Below are 17,080 nucleotides of genomic sequence, written 5' to 3'. Positions count from 1 at the left end.
TACCGTCTGTTTACAAGTTTAATCATCTGTCAGTGTTTGCATCAGTATTATTTGTATGACAGTGTTACCAGATTTGGGAGGGTGAGGGTAGAAGAGGACCCTCCCTTGTGGGCCTCTGTTCTTGGTAAGGACACAAAGAAGAATCTGAAGTCCTACCCATAGTAAAAATAAGTTCATTGAATAAAGAACAAAAAGAGCAGAAAGAAAAAAAAGAGCACCTCAAGGGAGAGCTGGGCCATGTGAGGAGAGGCACTGGTACCAGAATGAAGAGGTACAGGATTTTCAAGACAATGCTTTTACATATTTATTTAGGCAGGCATGGACTGACAGTTTTGACTGACAGTTGCAAGTTACATAACAACAGGCTCTGTTGTGTATGTCTTTCCCATAATTCAGTCTGTTATAATCAGATGTATTAATATAAAGAATATTTATGAACCCTTAGTTGACTCCTGGCTGCCTAAGTTCACTGGAGAGCACAGCTATGCAGCAAGGTCACATTTGGAGAAAACCCTGTATTTAGTTTGTATCCACTATGTGCCTAGGGTGCATACATATACCAGGAATTGGATAAGTAGCAAAAACAGGACCAGGAACTGACTGTGGCTCAGATCATGAACTCCTTATTGCCAAATTCAGACTTAAATTGAAGAAAGTAGGGAAAACCACTAGACCATTCAGGTATGACCTAAATCAAATCCCTTATGATTATACAGTGGAAGTGAGAAATAGATTTAAGGGACTAGATCTGATAGAGTGCCTGATGAGCTATGGAATGAGGTTTGTGACATTGTACAGGAGACAGGGATCAAGACCATCCCCATGGAAAAGATATGCAAAAAAGCAATATGGCTGTCTGAGAGGCCTTACAAATAGCTGTGAAAAGAAGAGAAGCAAAAAGCAAAGGAGAAAAGGAAAGATATAAACATGTGAATGCAGAGTTCCAAAGAATAGCAAGAAGAGATAAGAAAGCCTTCTTCAGTGATCAATGCAAAGAAATAGAGGAAAACAACAGAATGGGAAAGACTAGAGATCTCTTCAAGAAAATCAGAGATACCAAAGGAACATTTCATGCAAAGATGGGCTCGATAAAGGACAGAAATTGTATGGACCTAACAGAAGCAGAAGATATTAAGAAGAGATGGCAAGAATACATAGAGGAACTGTACACAAAAGATCTTCACGACCCAGATAATCACGATGGTGTGATCACTGACCTAGAGCCAGACATCCTGGAATGTCAAGTCAAGTGGGCCTTAGAAAGCATCACTACGAACAAAGCTAGGGGAGGTGATAGAATTCCAGTTGAGCTATTCCAAATCCTGAAAGATGATGCTGTGAAAGTGCTGCACTCAATATGCCAGCACATTTGGAAAACTCAGCAGTGGCCACAGGACTGGAAAAGGTCAGTTTTCATTCCAATCCCAAAGAAGGCAATGCCAAAGAATGCTCAAACTACCACACAATTGCACTCATCTCACATGCTAATAAAGTAATGCTTAAAATTCTCCAAGCCAGGCTTCAGCAATATGTAAACCATGAACTTCCTGATGTTCAAGCTGGTTTTAGAAAGGGCAAAGGAACCAGAAATTAAATTGCCAACATCTGCTGGATCATGGAAAAAGCAAGAGAGTTCCAGGAAAACATCTATTTCTGCTTTATTGACTATGCCAAAGCCTTTGACTGTGTGGATCACAATCAACTGTGGAAAATTCTGAAAGAGATGGGAATACCAGACTACCTGATCTGCCTCTTGAGAAATCTGTATGCAGGTCAGGAAGCAACAGTTAGAATTGGACATGGAACAACAGACTGGTTCCAAATAGGAAAAGGAGTACGTTAAGGCTGTATATTATCACCCTGCTTATTTAACTTATATGCAGAGTACATCATGAGAAACGTTGGACTAGAAGAAACACAAGCTGGATTCAAGATTGCCAGGAGAAATATCAATAACCTCAGATATGCAGATGACACCACCCTTATGGCAGAAAGTGAAGAGGAACTAAAAAGCCTCTTGATGAAGGTGAAAGTGGAGAGTGAAAAAGTTGGCTTAAAGCTCAACATTCAGAAAACAAAGATCATGGCATCCGGTCCCATCACTTCATGGGAAATAGATGGGGAAACAGTGGAAACAGTGTCAGACTTTATTTTGGGGGGCTCCAAAATCACTGCAGATGGTGACTGCAGCCATGAAATTAAAAGACACTTACTCCTTGGAAGAAAAGTTATGACCAACCTAGATAGCATATTGAAAAGCAAAGACATTACTTTGCCAACAAAGGTTCGTCTAGTCAAGGCTATGGTTTTTCCAGTAGTCATGTATGGATGTGAGAGTTGGACTATAAAGAAAGCTGAGTGCCGAAGAATTGATGCTTTTGAACTGTGGTGTTGGAGAAGACTCTTGAGAGTCCCTCGGACTGCAAGGAGATCCTACCAGTCCATTCTAAAGGAGATCAGCCCTGGGTGTTCTTTGGAAGGAATGACGCTGAAGCTGAAACTCCAGTACTTTGGCCACCTCATGCAAAGAGTTGACTCATTGGAAAAGACTCCGATGCTGGCAGGGATTGGGGACAGGAGCAAAAGGGGACGACAGAGTAAGAGATGGCTGGATGGCATCACTGACTCGATGGATGTGAGTCTGAGTGAACTCCGGGAGTTGGTGATGGACAGGGAGGCCTGGCGTGCTGCGATTCATGGGGTTGCAAAGAGTCTGACACACTGAGGGACTGATCTGATCTGATCTGTGCTTATTTTGTAGCATATCTATGAGCTCCCTTGGGCTGTGTTAGGGTGTGTCTGAGGTGGGGCTAGAGATCAGCTTGTACTGCTCATGTCTAACTTCCTAACAATACAAAACATTCTAGATAATATAAGTATGCCTGGGAAATCCCATGGACAGCGGAGCCTGGTAAGCTGCAGTCCATGGGGTCGCTAAGAGTCGGACATGACTGAGCGACTTCCCTTTCACTTTTCACTTTCACGCATTGGAGAAGGCAATAGCAACCCACTCCAGTATTCTTGCATGGAGAGTCCCAGGGACGGGGGAGCCTGGTGGGCTTCTGTCTATGGGGTCGCACAGAGTTGGACACGATTGAAGTGACTTAGCAGCAACATTAGACAACAAAATGAAAATGTGAATAAAAAATTTATATTTGTTTACAAGTATAATGAATTGCATATTGATAATGAAGAAACAACAATATAATTGATTTATGGTGACACTGAATAATAGAATTGCTTCCTGATAACTTAGTTATAAACTAATGAATGAGTTATTATAAAATTTTTATGGCATACAGTATTACAGTCAAATCCATAGTAAAATACTGGAAACACTGTTACATTATTTTAAAGCCATTCACCTGTGATGTTAGGCTGATAAGCAGTTTCTCCAATTATTAGAAAGAGGCATACTGCTGCTAAGTTGCTTCAGTCGTGTCCGATTCTGTGCAACCCCATAGACGGCAGCCCACCAGACTCCCTCATCCCTGGGATTCTCCAGGCAAGAACACTGGAGTGGGTTGCCATTTCCTTCTCCAATGCATGAAAGTGAAAAGTGAAAGTGAAGTCGCTCAGTGTGTCCGACCTCAGCAACCCCATGGACTGCAGCCCACCAGGCTCCTCCGTCCATGGGATTTTCCAGGCAAGAGTACTGGAGTGGGGTGCCATTGCCTTCTGGAGAAAGAGGATTACAGTATTGTAAAATAACTATTTGAAAGCAAAGTTATAAAACAGTAAAAAAAACTTAGCACGTTATTAATTTTATATTAAATATCATCACCCCATGCCTATATAAGCATAGGCTATCCACTTCAATACAAGTCCTGCAAACAGTGTTCTACACAATGAATTTTCCTGTTCGATTCAATCACTCAGCTGTGTCTGACTCTTTGTGACCCTATGGACTGCAGCACGCCAGGTTTCCCTGTCCATCACCAACTCCTGAGCTTGCTCAAACACACATCCATGGAGTCCATGATGCCATCCAACCATGTCATCCTCTGTCATCCCTTTCTCCTTCCACCTTCAATCATTCCCAGCATCAGGATCTTTTCCAGTGAGTCAGTTCTTCGCATCAGGTGGCCGAAGTATTGGAGCTTCAGCATCAGTCCATCCAGTGAATATTCAGGGTTGATTTCCTTTAGGCAGTGACAATGATGATGATGAAACAAAAACTCTCATACATTTCTGGCCTTACCATTATTGAATTCTCACATGAAGGTACATGCATACACAGCATTTAAGTTTTTTTAACTATATGGTGTAATTATTATTTACTATTCCTTATGTGGACATGGATAATGGTAAAGGTCTTCATCCTTATTGTCTTCACCTTAATTAAGTTGGGGAGGAGGAGCAGAGGGAGCAGGAGGAGTGTTGGTTTTGCTGTCTCTGGGAGCAGAGGTACAAATAGCTGGAGAAGGTGAAACTTCAGGCAGGAGAAACAGGCACTCGTGATGTAACTTTATGAAAATACATCATAATTTGTCTGATTTTTCGCTTTTTCATTTCTCTAAAATTGTTTCTATATGGTTCCACCACTTGCTTTAGTTTTTTTGCCATATTGTAGGAGGATCAGTATCATAAAAGAAGTCAAATGCAGTCTTGAATAATTAGAACCCTTCTACTAGATTGTCAATTTGTTTTTCTTTCACTCCTATATCTTCTTCCTCATTGTCTGACACTGCTTTGGAAGTACTCATCTTCATCAAGACATCTCTGTTAATTCCTCTGGTTCATTATTTCTTCAATTTCTCTAGGATGCATGTGTAGAAATCCTTCACCCCCATCTTTTTTTTTTCCCAAATCCATAAACTATTTCTTCATTTCCTTAACTGGCTCTATTGTAAATCCTCTAAACTCATTCATAATTTTTGGACAGTTTTCTGTAGCAGGAATTTATTGTTTTGGACTTGATGGCTTTCACAGCTTTTTATACCAGTTATGACATTTTCAGTTATATAATATTTCAGACTTTTATAATGTTCTCTCTATTGGAATAGTCCTCTCCATAGAATATGGTATATAATGAGTCTTAAAGGTCTTTATGACCCACTAACCCAGAGGTTGAATCAGAGAGGTTGTGTTTGGGGGCAAGCAGATCACTTTGATGCCTTTGCTGTTAAATACATGGGATTCTTGGTGGCCAGGGGCATTGTTCAAAATCAAAAAGGCTTTAAGAGGCAGTTCCTTACAGACAGGGTACTTCTTGACTTCAGGGACAAAGCATAAATGGAACCAGCTCAGAAGGAGGATTTACATTGTCCAGGCCTTCTTGTTGTGGTACAGCCAAAAAACTGCAGCTTGTGCTGACCTTTTCCTTTCAAGGTACTAGTCTTGATATGATTGCATTTGAGTATCCCTTTATGCCTTAAATCCTGGTGAGCAATTCACTTCCTTACTAATAAATGTCCTTGTGGTATTTTTTTTTTTTTTCCCCAAAATAGTGCGCTTCTCTCTGCATTCAAAACCTATTCAGGCAGATATCCTTTCTCCTTAATAGTTTTCTAAAAAGCATCTGGGAACTTAATGCTGTCTGTTGGTCTGTGGAAACTGCTTCTCCTGTTATCTTGACATTGTTTTAACCCAGCCCTCTTTAAAATTATTAAATGATCTTTATATTTATTTATTTATTTATTTTATTTTTTAACTTTACAATATTGTATTGGTTTTGCCATATATCAACATGAATGCGCCACAGGCATACACGTGTTCCCCAACCTGAACCCTTCTCCCTCCTCCCTCCCCGTACCATCCCTCTGGGTTGTCCCAGTGCACCAGCCCCAAGCATCCAGTATCGTGCATTGAACCTGGACTGGCAACTCGTTTCATATATGATATTATACATGTTTCAATGCCATTCTCCCAAATCATCCCACCCTCTCCCTCTCCCACAGAGTCCAAAAGACTGTTGTATACATCTGTGTCTCTTTTGCTGTCTCACATACAGGGTTATCGTTACCATCTTTCTAACTTCCATATATATATGCGTTAGTATACTGTATTGGTGTTTTTCTTTCTGGCTTACTTCACTCTGTATAATAGGCTCCAGTTTCATCCACCTCATTAGAACTGATTCAAATGTATTCTTTTTAATGGCTGAGTAATACTCCATTGTATATATATACCACAGCTTTCTTATCCATTCATCTGCTGATGGACATCTAGGTTGCTTCCATGTCCTGGCTATTATAAACAGTGCTGCGATGAACATTGGGGTACACGTGTCTGTTTCAATTCTGGTTTCCTTAGTGTGTATGCCCAGCAGTGGGATTTCTGGGTCATAAGGCAGTTCTATTTCCAGGTTTTTAAGGAATCTCCACACTGTTCTCCATAGTGGCTGTACTAGTTTGCATTCCCACCAACAGTGTAAGAGGGTTCCCTTTTCTCCACACCCTCTCCAGCATTTATTACTTGTAGACTTTTGGATCGCAGCCATTCTGACTGGTGTGAAATGGTACCTCATCGTGGTTTTGATTTGCATTTCTCTGATAATGAGTGATGTTGAGCATCTTTTCATGTGTTTGTTAGCCATCTGGATGTCTTCTTTGGAGAAATGTCTATTTAGTTCTTTGGCCCATTTTTTGATTGGGTCATTTATTTTTCTGGAATTGAGCTGTAGGAGTTGCTTGTATATTTTTGAGATTAGTTGTTTGTCTGTTGCTTCATTTGCTATTCTTTTCTCCCATTCTGCAGGCTGTCTTTTCACCCTGCTTATAGTTTCCTTTGTTGTGCAGAAGCTTTTAAGTTTAATTAGGTCTCAAATGTTTATTTTTGCTTTTATTTCCAATATTCTGGGAGGTGGGTCATAGAGGATCCTGCTGTGATGTATGTCAGAGAGTGTTTTGCCTATGTTCTCCTCTAGGAGTTTTATAGTGTCTGGTCTTATGTTTAGATCTTTAATCCATTTTGAGTTTATTTTTGTGTATGGTGTTAGAAAGTGTTCTAGTTTCATTCTTTTACAAATGGTTGACCAGATTTCCCAGCACCACTTGTTGAAGAGATTGTCTTTAATCCATTGTATATTCTTCACTCTTTTGTCAAAGATAAGGTATCCATAGTGCGTGGATTTATCTCTGGGCTTTCTATTTTGTTCCATTGATCTTTAGATCCTTCACCTTCTTTTTGCTTCAAGTTTTTTTTATATAATGACTTGGTTTTTAATCAAATCATTTTAGAGTCTATAGGAATGCCTTTCTTATAGCAATCCTGCACCTCCATAAAAAATGTGTTTTCAATAGGAGATACAAAGATATTCCCCATAATGTTCAAGGTTTTTGTGCCTGCTGGCATAGCTGCAGCTACAGCTTCATGAATTTCCTTTTGTTTTTTAATATTTGTCCTTATGCTGTATTTATTTATGTTTAAATGATAGGCAGTGGCAGCTGTAGACCTCAGTCTATAGTACATAAGCAAGCAATTCAACTTTTACTTGTAATATCATGACTCTTTTCTGTCTCTTGGTACCACATCTAGCATCACTAGTGGCACTTCATATGGGTTCCTTGGTGTTATTTGGAGTTTACTGAATGGCACTAGACACAATGCAAATACATGTACACTGAGAGATACTTTATTGTGATATGCAATTTACTGGAGAGTTTGACTGTTTACATGGAGATGATAACTATTACATGATGTTTTAAGCTAATGCTCTCAATACTTGACCTCACCACAATAACAATAGGAAGTGGTTTTGAAATTATTACCATGATGCAGTATGTACAGCTGTTAATTTTATGTAGTTATGAGTTAATACATTTGTTTACATTTCTATCCACTGCAAATGGCACCATGTAAGGTCTGTGTTTGTGTGCATAGAATTTGATAAATGTTAACTTTTTATAGTAGATATGTGTGTGCTTTATGATAGTAAATGATAAAATGAATTAGTATTTGTATTTTGTGCATTCATGACATACCTTTTTCTTAATATTTGTAATATTTATAGGCTATGAGGTTCATCTTCAAGTTTATTTTAATAGTTGCAAATCTCCAAAATTTTTTCCAATACATTTATTTTTTAAAAAATCACATGTAAGTGGACCTATGCAATTCAAAACTGTGTTGGTCAAGGGTCAACTGTGTATTATTTTTGCAGGGTTTTGAATTATTCTGTAGGTCTAGAGCTCAATTATTTTGGATAGATTGCATTACTGTTCTTCCAAGTTCACTGATCCTTTGGTTTCCCCTGCAATGCCAAATCTACTCTTAGTTTCACCCAATAAAATTTTAATTTTAGATAATCTAGTTTTTATATCTAGAAATTTTGGGGAGTGTTTTAAAAAATATTCCATTTCTATTTATTAGGCTTTCATTTTATAAATACTTATGTATATTTAGAATAGCTCTTTTAGCATTTTTTGACGAATCCATCATCCTGTAATTTCTAGGTCTTTTTTAAGTCAATTTTATCCTGGTTTTGTGTCACAGTTTCTGGCTATTTGTGTAGTAATTTTGATTGGCTGTTGAAATTGTAATTTTATTAGTGTTTGTTTTTTGCCCTGAAATTGATTATTTGGATAAATTTTACCTCTGTTGGTTTTTAAGCTTTGTTAGTGCATGAATATTCATAGGAATCAAAGAGTATCTTCACTCCAGAGCAGTCTCAGCACTGATCCCCACTGATGACTGTAGTGTGTCTGCTTGTGGTAGGCTGAGGCATGAATGTCTGTCTGCCCTGTGTGAGTTCTTGGAATTGCTATGCATACACGTCATTGGTCTTTCTTTGTCCTGTCTTTTAGAGTTTTGCTCCATGTATGCATAGCCTTGTACACAGCCTAGTACAAAGACTCAAGAATCTCTAAACAAAATTCCAGAGTTCTCTGTGAACATATTTCCCTCCTCTCCAGAACTCTGACTTACACTTCTAGCTGACACAGACTCCCCAGAAACCTGAACTCCATCTTCCCATTTAGCATGTCAAAATGCCAGGATTTCCCTTTTTACATTACATTTGGATTTCCCTTTTTACATTAATGGTCTGAATTGTCTCTAGGAAAGAAATGGAGACTTGTTTGTCTCATTTGATTTATATTCCATCTTTCAAGGATTGCAAACCTGCAGTGTATGCTATCTGATGTCTTGAAATAGTTTCATGTATTTTGTGTAGTTTCTAGTTGTTTATGATGGGAAGTTCTGTCCTTGTTTATTCTTCATGGATCATAGCGGAAATTTGTTGTATAAAATTGATACAGGAATAAAGCTTAAAGCTTAAGACCTATATTAATGGTAAAGCCATTGTGATATTAGTTCTAACAGTCAAGGTAAGGCTTGAGATAGTGGTAAAGCATGGAGTTTACAGTCTCATGCACCTGTATTTGGATGCTGGATAAGTTACTTAATCTTCTGACTTTCAATTTCTTCCTTATAATATGTTATTATAAAACCTACTTCAGCTTTTTATGAGGGTTTAATGAGGTTTTAGGCCTGCATCTTAGCTTGTCATTAGTTTAGATTTGATGTATGAAATCAAAAAAGATAAAAATGTAATCTAAAAATGTTTATACTTATATTGGTTTTATTCACAATTTGAGCAATTTAATGCATTTAAATTATAAAACTCCTCATTCTCAAGTATAAATGAGAAGAAAATAAATTGATGTTTGCTATAAGTTTAATTTTGCTTATTATGTCCTCTGCAAGATTCAACAGTAAATCAAGCACAAATTCACAAGCACATGGTTTGTCAGCTACAAAGCAGAAATCTTTCGTTTCTATTAGTTACATGTGTACCTAAGCTCAATTTTCACATTACACATATCTAAGTAGAAAACTGTTTTTAATCAACATGTTGTAATTTGCCTTCTCAGAAGAATGTCTTGTTCTTATAATTGTAGTATTTACTTGTTTATCCGCTATAGGCTCAGTCCTTTCGGCTATACTTTGATGAAAATGACAAAGGTGATCGGTAAAAGTATATTGTGTGACCAAAGGTTTGTTGGGCTTTCTGTAATGGTTTTATGGAAAGATCTGAATGAACATTTTGGCCAACTCTGTAAAATAGGAAAAACAAAGTACAATCTAAAAATATTCCCCTTATGCTCTGTAATGACCAGAGGGTTGGAATGGGGGGTGGGAAGGAGGTTCAACAGGGAGGGGTATATGTCCATGTATGGCTGATTCACACCGTTGTACACTAGAAATTAACACAACATTGTGAGGCAATTATATGCCATTAGAAAAGAAGGCAATAAAATATTCCCCTGCAGTTTGATTGTAACTGTTGCTGCCTTCCCTTCACTCTCCCTTTGCTCCATTTTGAGAAGAGTTAGAGTACATGCTGCTGCTGCTACTGCTGCTAAGTCTCTTCAGTCACGTCCAACTCTGTGCGACCCCATAGACGGTAGGCCACCAGGCTCTGCCGTCCCTGGGATTCTCCAGGCAAGAACACTGGAGTGGGTTGCCATTTCCTTCTCCATTGTGTGAAAGTGAAAAGTGAAAGGGAAGTTGCTCAGTCGTGTCCGACTCATAGCGACCCCATGGACTGCAGCCCACCAGGGCCCTCCATCCATGGGATTTTCTAGGCAAGAGTACTGGAGTACACGACAGTTTGTGAAAGACCTTTGTAAGTTGTTTGCGACAAAATAAAATCAGAGAACCTTTGGTAACTAAGGATAAATTCATTCTTTAAGCGAGTCTTTGACTGTTCACCATGTGCCAGATGTGCTACAGGTCTGAACAGGCAGTGGTGAAAAACAAAGCTTTACCATCATGAAGATTAATCATTAAAGCTAACACTTACACAGTGTTCATTGTGTTCTAAGTACTTTTAAAATAATTAACTTAAACTTCAGAACAATCCTATGAGATAGGTAGCCTTATTATTGCCAGAGACGTTGAGGCACAAATATTATTAATTTGCCCCAACTCCCACAGTTAGTAATAAGCGGAGCCATAATTAAAACCTAGCACATCAGACTATCAGACTGCAAAGCTCATATTCATATATGTGCTAGTGGGGAAAGAGAGAAAGAGAGGTCATGTTAAATATATGCTGATATGCTTGGTCGTGGCCAACTCCATAGACTGTAGCCCGCCAGGTTCCTATGTCCATGGATTTTTCCAGGCAAGAATACTGGAGTGGGTTGCCATTTCCTTCTCCCATATTAAAAATAAAGCAGTAAAATACAGTCTGTTCTTCAAAACCGCAGGTTTTGCTTGTGCATATGGGGGCTGACTGTACTATGCCATTTTATATAAAAGACTTGAGCATTGGCAGATTTTGGTATCTGCAGGGGTTCCTGGAACCAATGCCCCACAAACACTGAGGGAATAATTAGATAATTATTCATGTCATGGAGTAAAATACAATGGGGGAGAAAAATAAGGGAAAATGTATATGGGGAAACTGTTTTAAAGAAACTTATCAAATGCCACTGAGAAAGTGGCATTTGAGTAAACCTGTTGGGGAAAAACATGCCTGTATATTTAAGGTATATAATGTATGTGTTTATATATGTGCATAAGTTATGTATATATATATATGTATATATATTCTATTTAATAGAATAGAGGCTAAATAATAAAAAAGGCTAAAAGTTTCATGTCATTATGTGAATTAGTTTAGGATGTCTGTTTAATTTGCAGATTCTATGTTTATAACTGCTTCTGTCAATCAACATTAATTCAAACTCAAAAATACCAAAAATATTCAAATAGTTGTTACTAATGGAAGATTTCAGTGGCTTAAAAATGGGAGCAAAAAAGCCTGTTTTCTTAAATTTGTGGATGATTACTAATACATTCTTTGGTGATCAATTCTAGTCATAAAATTGAGTGTGATTGATCATTAGGAAGTGTGCACTAATGATGATTAATTGTACTGACTAAACACACTGTTAAAGCCTGCAATGATTCAACATGTCATTGTTGAAAAAACTTAAATGCAATAATAAGCTGATTCAACTTGTTTTATTTAAGCATAACATTTTTCTGGGTTTCAATTAATACTTTGGTCACCTGATGTGAACAGCCGACTCATTGGAAAAGACCCTATGCTGGGAAAGATTGAGGACAGGAGGAGAAGGGGATGACAGAGGATGAGATGGCTGATGGCCTCACCGATGCAAAAGTATAGTTGCATAGACACCTAAATAACTTACAAATGATGACTGCGATTTAATATGGCTTTCTAAATGAATATATCTCAAACGCATCATGATTTGGTTAATACGAATAATATACTTTGTAAGAAAAGAGTTTAATCATCATAGAATAAGAAGTTGTATGTTCAGCTGTTTGTTTTTTCCTGTACCTAATATTTTGCATAATAGTGGCATTTGTTTTACTCTAAGTCAGTTAAATTGCAGAAGCATAAGCAAGATGTTAAAGCACATAAAGAAAAAATAAAATGATTTTAAATGAAACCCATCAGTGCTGGAGAAGAAAGGTCTATGAACAAACATAATTATAGTGAAGTTTCTCAACTTCAGCCTTGGTCTCATTTTGGGATGGATGACTTTTCCTCGTGGAAGACTGTCACAGACATTGTAAGATATTTAAAATCAGTCCTGTCCTCTACCCAATAGATGTCAGTAGAATTTCCTTACCCATCAACCTGGTCATGACAACCAAATATCTTTTTAGACTTGGCCAAATGTCCCCTGGGAGACAAAGTACCCATGGTTAAGAATGATATCAGTATTAAAAATGCCTTCCTGTATTAAGTTATATTAATAATAGTAAGTAGATTCTTCTGTGTTCATGCTCAGTTGTGTCTGACTTTTTGTGACCCCATGGATTGTAGTCCACCAAGCTCCTCTGTCCGTGGAATTTCCCAGGCAAGAATACTGGAGTGGGTTTCCATTTCCTTTTCAGGGGCTCTTCCCAACCCAAAGACTGAACCTGAGTCTCTTGTATTTCCTGCTTGCAGGTGAATTCTTTACCACTGAGCTACTTGGAAAGCCCAATAAATAGATTAGGAAATTTATTTCTTAAGAACAAATTATATTCCAAGTGTTTTGATAGGTGCTAAAATATATATCCCCTCATTCATTTCATCTGTTATATGAGGAAGCACTCTTGTGATGGTCGTTTGAGAGATATGGGAACTGACCTCCAAGAGACTGACTTGCATGTCCAAAACCCTAGAGCCAGTAAATAGCAGAGAAAGCATTTGAAGTCAGCAAGACTTAGCTGTCTGATTTCAGGAATTATATTCTTGGCCAGTTTTCTTCACTCTCCTCATTTACTTAAAGTTTGAATTTGAAAGGATTTCCGTGGATTCAAGAGTCAAATGTAAAAAGAGAAAGTTATAGACAATAAAAATGGTTTAGACTTTTTATAGTACCCAGTAAATACTATGGGTGACATTTAGAATATGCAAAATACACGTTATACCATGTCACTGCTGCTGCTGCTGCTAAATCACTACAGTTATGACATACTCTTTGTGACCCTATGGATTGTAGCCCACCAGGCTCTTCTCTCCAAGGGATTCGCCAGACAAGAATCCTGGAGTGGGTAGCCATGCCCTCCTGCAAGTTATCTTCCTGACCCAGGGATCGAACCCATGTCTCTTTACATCTACCTGCATTGGCAGGCAGGTTCTTTACCACTAGCGCCACCAGGGAAGGCCAATACCACATCACATCAGTCATCAGTTGGTACTTGGGAAAGTGTTTCACTGCTTATTGGGTTTGGCTACAAATCCAAGGAGGAGGAACACATCGGCAGGAGGACCTCTCAAGAAGTTGTCAAACCCTAAATACTGGGAGAAAGGCAGAAAAATAAAGAAAAACTAAACTGAGTGGGAAAAAAAGGCCTCATGCCTCTCTGTAGAGAGTATGTTAAACTTGCCAGACTAACAGAATAAAATAGAAACTTCTGTCATTCTCTGTTAACCATACATGCTTACTGCCTCAGTTTTCATGAGTCAAGGATAATCTGAAATCAAGGTGTTCACCAGGACCACATTCTCATCAGAGCCTGGACTAGAGAAAAATTCACTTCTAGACTCTCACAGATTGTTGAAGGCATTACAGTTATAAAACTAATGTCCTCACTTTCTTGATGGTCTTTGACCTGGGACTGCTTTCAGATCCTATAGGTTGCTTTTATTTTCTGGATACAAGGCCCTCTCATAAGTATTCTTTAAAGATGGTAGCTTATTCCATCAAAACCAGGAAGAGAAAGACATCTTCTTGACAGGCTTGTTTACAAATACATGCTTACATATTTTTATAGAGAAGTACATGCTTGCATAATAAATATGTTTATAAATATGTATGTTTATTTTCATATAGGGACTATAAAGGGATAAACAAATAAATAAATAAATATATATATTATATACTGATATATAGTATATATATTTGGAACTGGACATGGAACAACTGACTGGTTCAAAATTGGGAAAGGAGAACAAAAAAGCTGTATATTGTTACCCTGCTTATTTAACTTACATGCAGAGTACATCATTTGAAATGCCGAGCTGAAAGAATCACAACCTGGAATCAAGACTGCAGGGAGAAGCATCAATAAACTCAGGTATGCAGATGATACCACTCTAAGGGCAGAATATGAAGAGGAACTATAGAGCCTCTTGAGGGTGAAAGAGGGGAGTGAAAAACCTGGCTTGAAGCTCAATATTAAAAATAAAAACTCAGACCATGGCATCCAGATCCATCACTCCATGGCAAATAGAACAGATTTTCTTTTCTTGGGCTCCAAAATCACTGCTGATGGTGACTGCAGCCATGAAATTAAAAGATGCTTGCTCCTTGGAAGAAAAGCTGTGACAAACCTAGACAGAATATTAAAAAGCAGACATCACTTTGCCAACAAAGGTCCATGTATAGTCAAAGCTATGGTTTTTTCAGTAGCCAGCCATGTGAGGGTGCGAGAGTTGGATCATAAAAAAAGCTGAGCACCGAAGATTTGATGCTTTTGAGCTGTGGTGCTGGAGAAGACTCTTGAGTGTCCCTTGGACAGCAAGGAGATCAAACCAGTCAATCCTAAAGGAAATCAACCTGGAATATTCATTGGAAGGACTGATGCTGAAGCTCCAATTCTTTGGCCACCTGAGACGAAGAACTGACTCATTGGAAAAGACCCTGATACTGGGAAAGATTGATGGCAAAAGTAGAAGATGGCAGCAGAGGATGAGATGGTTCGATATTATTGACTCAGTGAAGATGAATTTGAGCAAACTCTGTGAGATAGTGGACAGAGAGATCTGTCATGTTATAGTGTGTGTGGTCTCAAAGAATGGTACACAGCTTAGCAACTGAACAATAGCAGTGACATAAAAAAAATCAGTATCAATGTGGATACAGATTTATATCTACATATGCATATATGTATATAATATATTTATGTGTATTATATATATACATATATACACACATATGTGAATATAATCATAGGAATGACATTTCAGCACCTTTCCCATGTTTTATCAGTAACAAGCAAATCACGGATCTAGTCCACATTCCAGATAAGGAGATTTTACAGAGTATAAACATAGGAGTCATCGTTAGATTGTTGAAATCATTACAGTTTTAAAACTAAAGTCTTCACTTTCTTGTGTTAAAACACAATTAGTCTGAAAAGCATTAGTTCAGAACCACCTATGACAGTTTCACAACTTTTATCTTGTTTTTAAGAATTCAAATGAAAAAGCAAACCGGCAAACCATCAAAAATATAACCATGAAATTAGAAGAAAATACTCATTTTAAATAAAACAAAATGTATGTCTTTATAGAATAGAATTTCCTAAGTATAACATTAGCATTTATTCGTAACAAACTTCCCCACTCGAAAAAATGCTTATTTGGCAACTCTGACAGTTGTGTGACATTTTCAGGTCTCTGCATGAGAGAGAAGAATCCTTAGAAAGACCTTTTATAAGAACTTCTCTCTAATCCTCCTTCAATTTACAGAACAGTCACAAACAGGTCATCAAATCAAAGAATCGATGACAAGATAGGTCATTGCTTTATGTTTCCTCTCAAAGGAAAAGCCTGGTAATTAAGTTGTTGCCCTATACTATTACTCATTTTGTTACAATTTTACTAGTTAACACAACTCCTTTAAAATAGCTTACCTTTATTATTTTTCACTCTTATTAAAAAAGAAAGCATACCTAAAATATTGGTTAATATGGTCCCAACATTTATTTACTTTCAGTCTGACTGTTTTTTCTTTTTTTTTAACTTTACTCAAAATTCTGTTGTGTTCTTCATTTGTTTTGTATCTTGGATTACATGAATACTTGAAATCACACAGTATTTGTCTTTGTCTGACTTACTTCACTTAGCATAACGTTTTCTGTATCCATCCATATTGTCACAGGTGGCATGCTTTCATTTTTTTTATTTTCTGGCTGAGCAATATTCCTCTGTGTGTGTGTGTGTGTGTGTGTGTTTGTGTGTGTGTATTATGTGTATAATATCACATCATTTTTATCCATTCATCTAGAGATGGGCTCTTAGGTTGCTTCCATATCTGAACTTGTGTAAAAAGGGTTGCAGTGCACTTGGGGGTACATATATCTTTCTTAATTAGTGATTTTATTTTCTTCAGATAAATACCCAGGATTGAAATTGCTGGATCATGTGATAGTTCTAGTTTTAATTTTTGAGGAGCATTCATACTGTTTTCTGTAGTGGCAGCACCAATTTACATTTCCACCAAAAATGCGAAGAGTTCCCTTTTCTCCACATCCTTGCCAGCACTTGTTATTTATCTCTTCAGTAATAGCCGTTCTGACAGATATGAAGTGATGTCTCATTGTAGTTTTGATTTACATTTCTCTAATTAGTGATGTTAAACATTTTTCAGGTACCTGTTGTTCCTCTCTCTGTTTTCCTTGGGAAAATGTCTATTCAGATCCTCTGCCCATTTTTTTAAATCAAGTTTTTTGTTTGTGTTTTTGATGTGAAGTTATAAGAGTTCTTTGTATATGTTGTATATTAACCCCTTATCAGACATATTGTTTGCAAATACCTCTTCCTGTTCAGTAGGTAGGCTTTTCATTTTGCTGTGTGAAAAATTTTATGTAGACCCATTTATTTATTTTTGTTTCTGTTTCCCTTGTCTGAGGAAATATTTCCAAAAAATCAGCTCAAATT

This window comes from Bubalus kerabau, chromosome 7 (genome assembly GCF_029407905.1).
Source record: "Bubalus kerabau isolate K-KA32 ecotype Philippines breed swamp buffalo chromosome 7, PCC_UOA_SB_1v2, whole genome shotgun sequence".
Lineage (NCBI taxonomy): Eukaryota > Metazoa > Chordata > Mammalia > Artiodactyla > Bovidae > Bubalus > Bubalus kerabau.
This window is presented reverse-complemented; position numbering follows the sequence as displayed.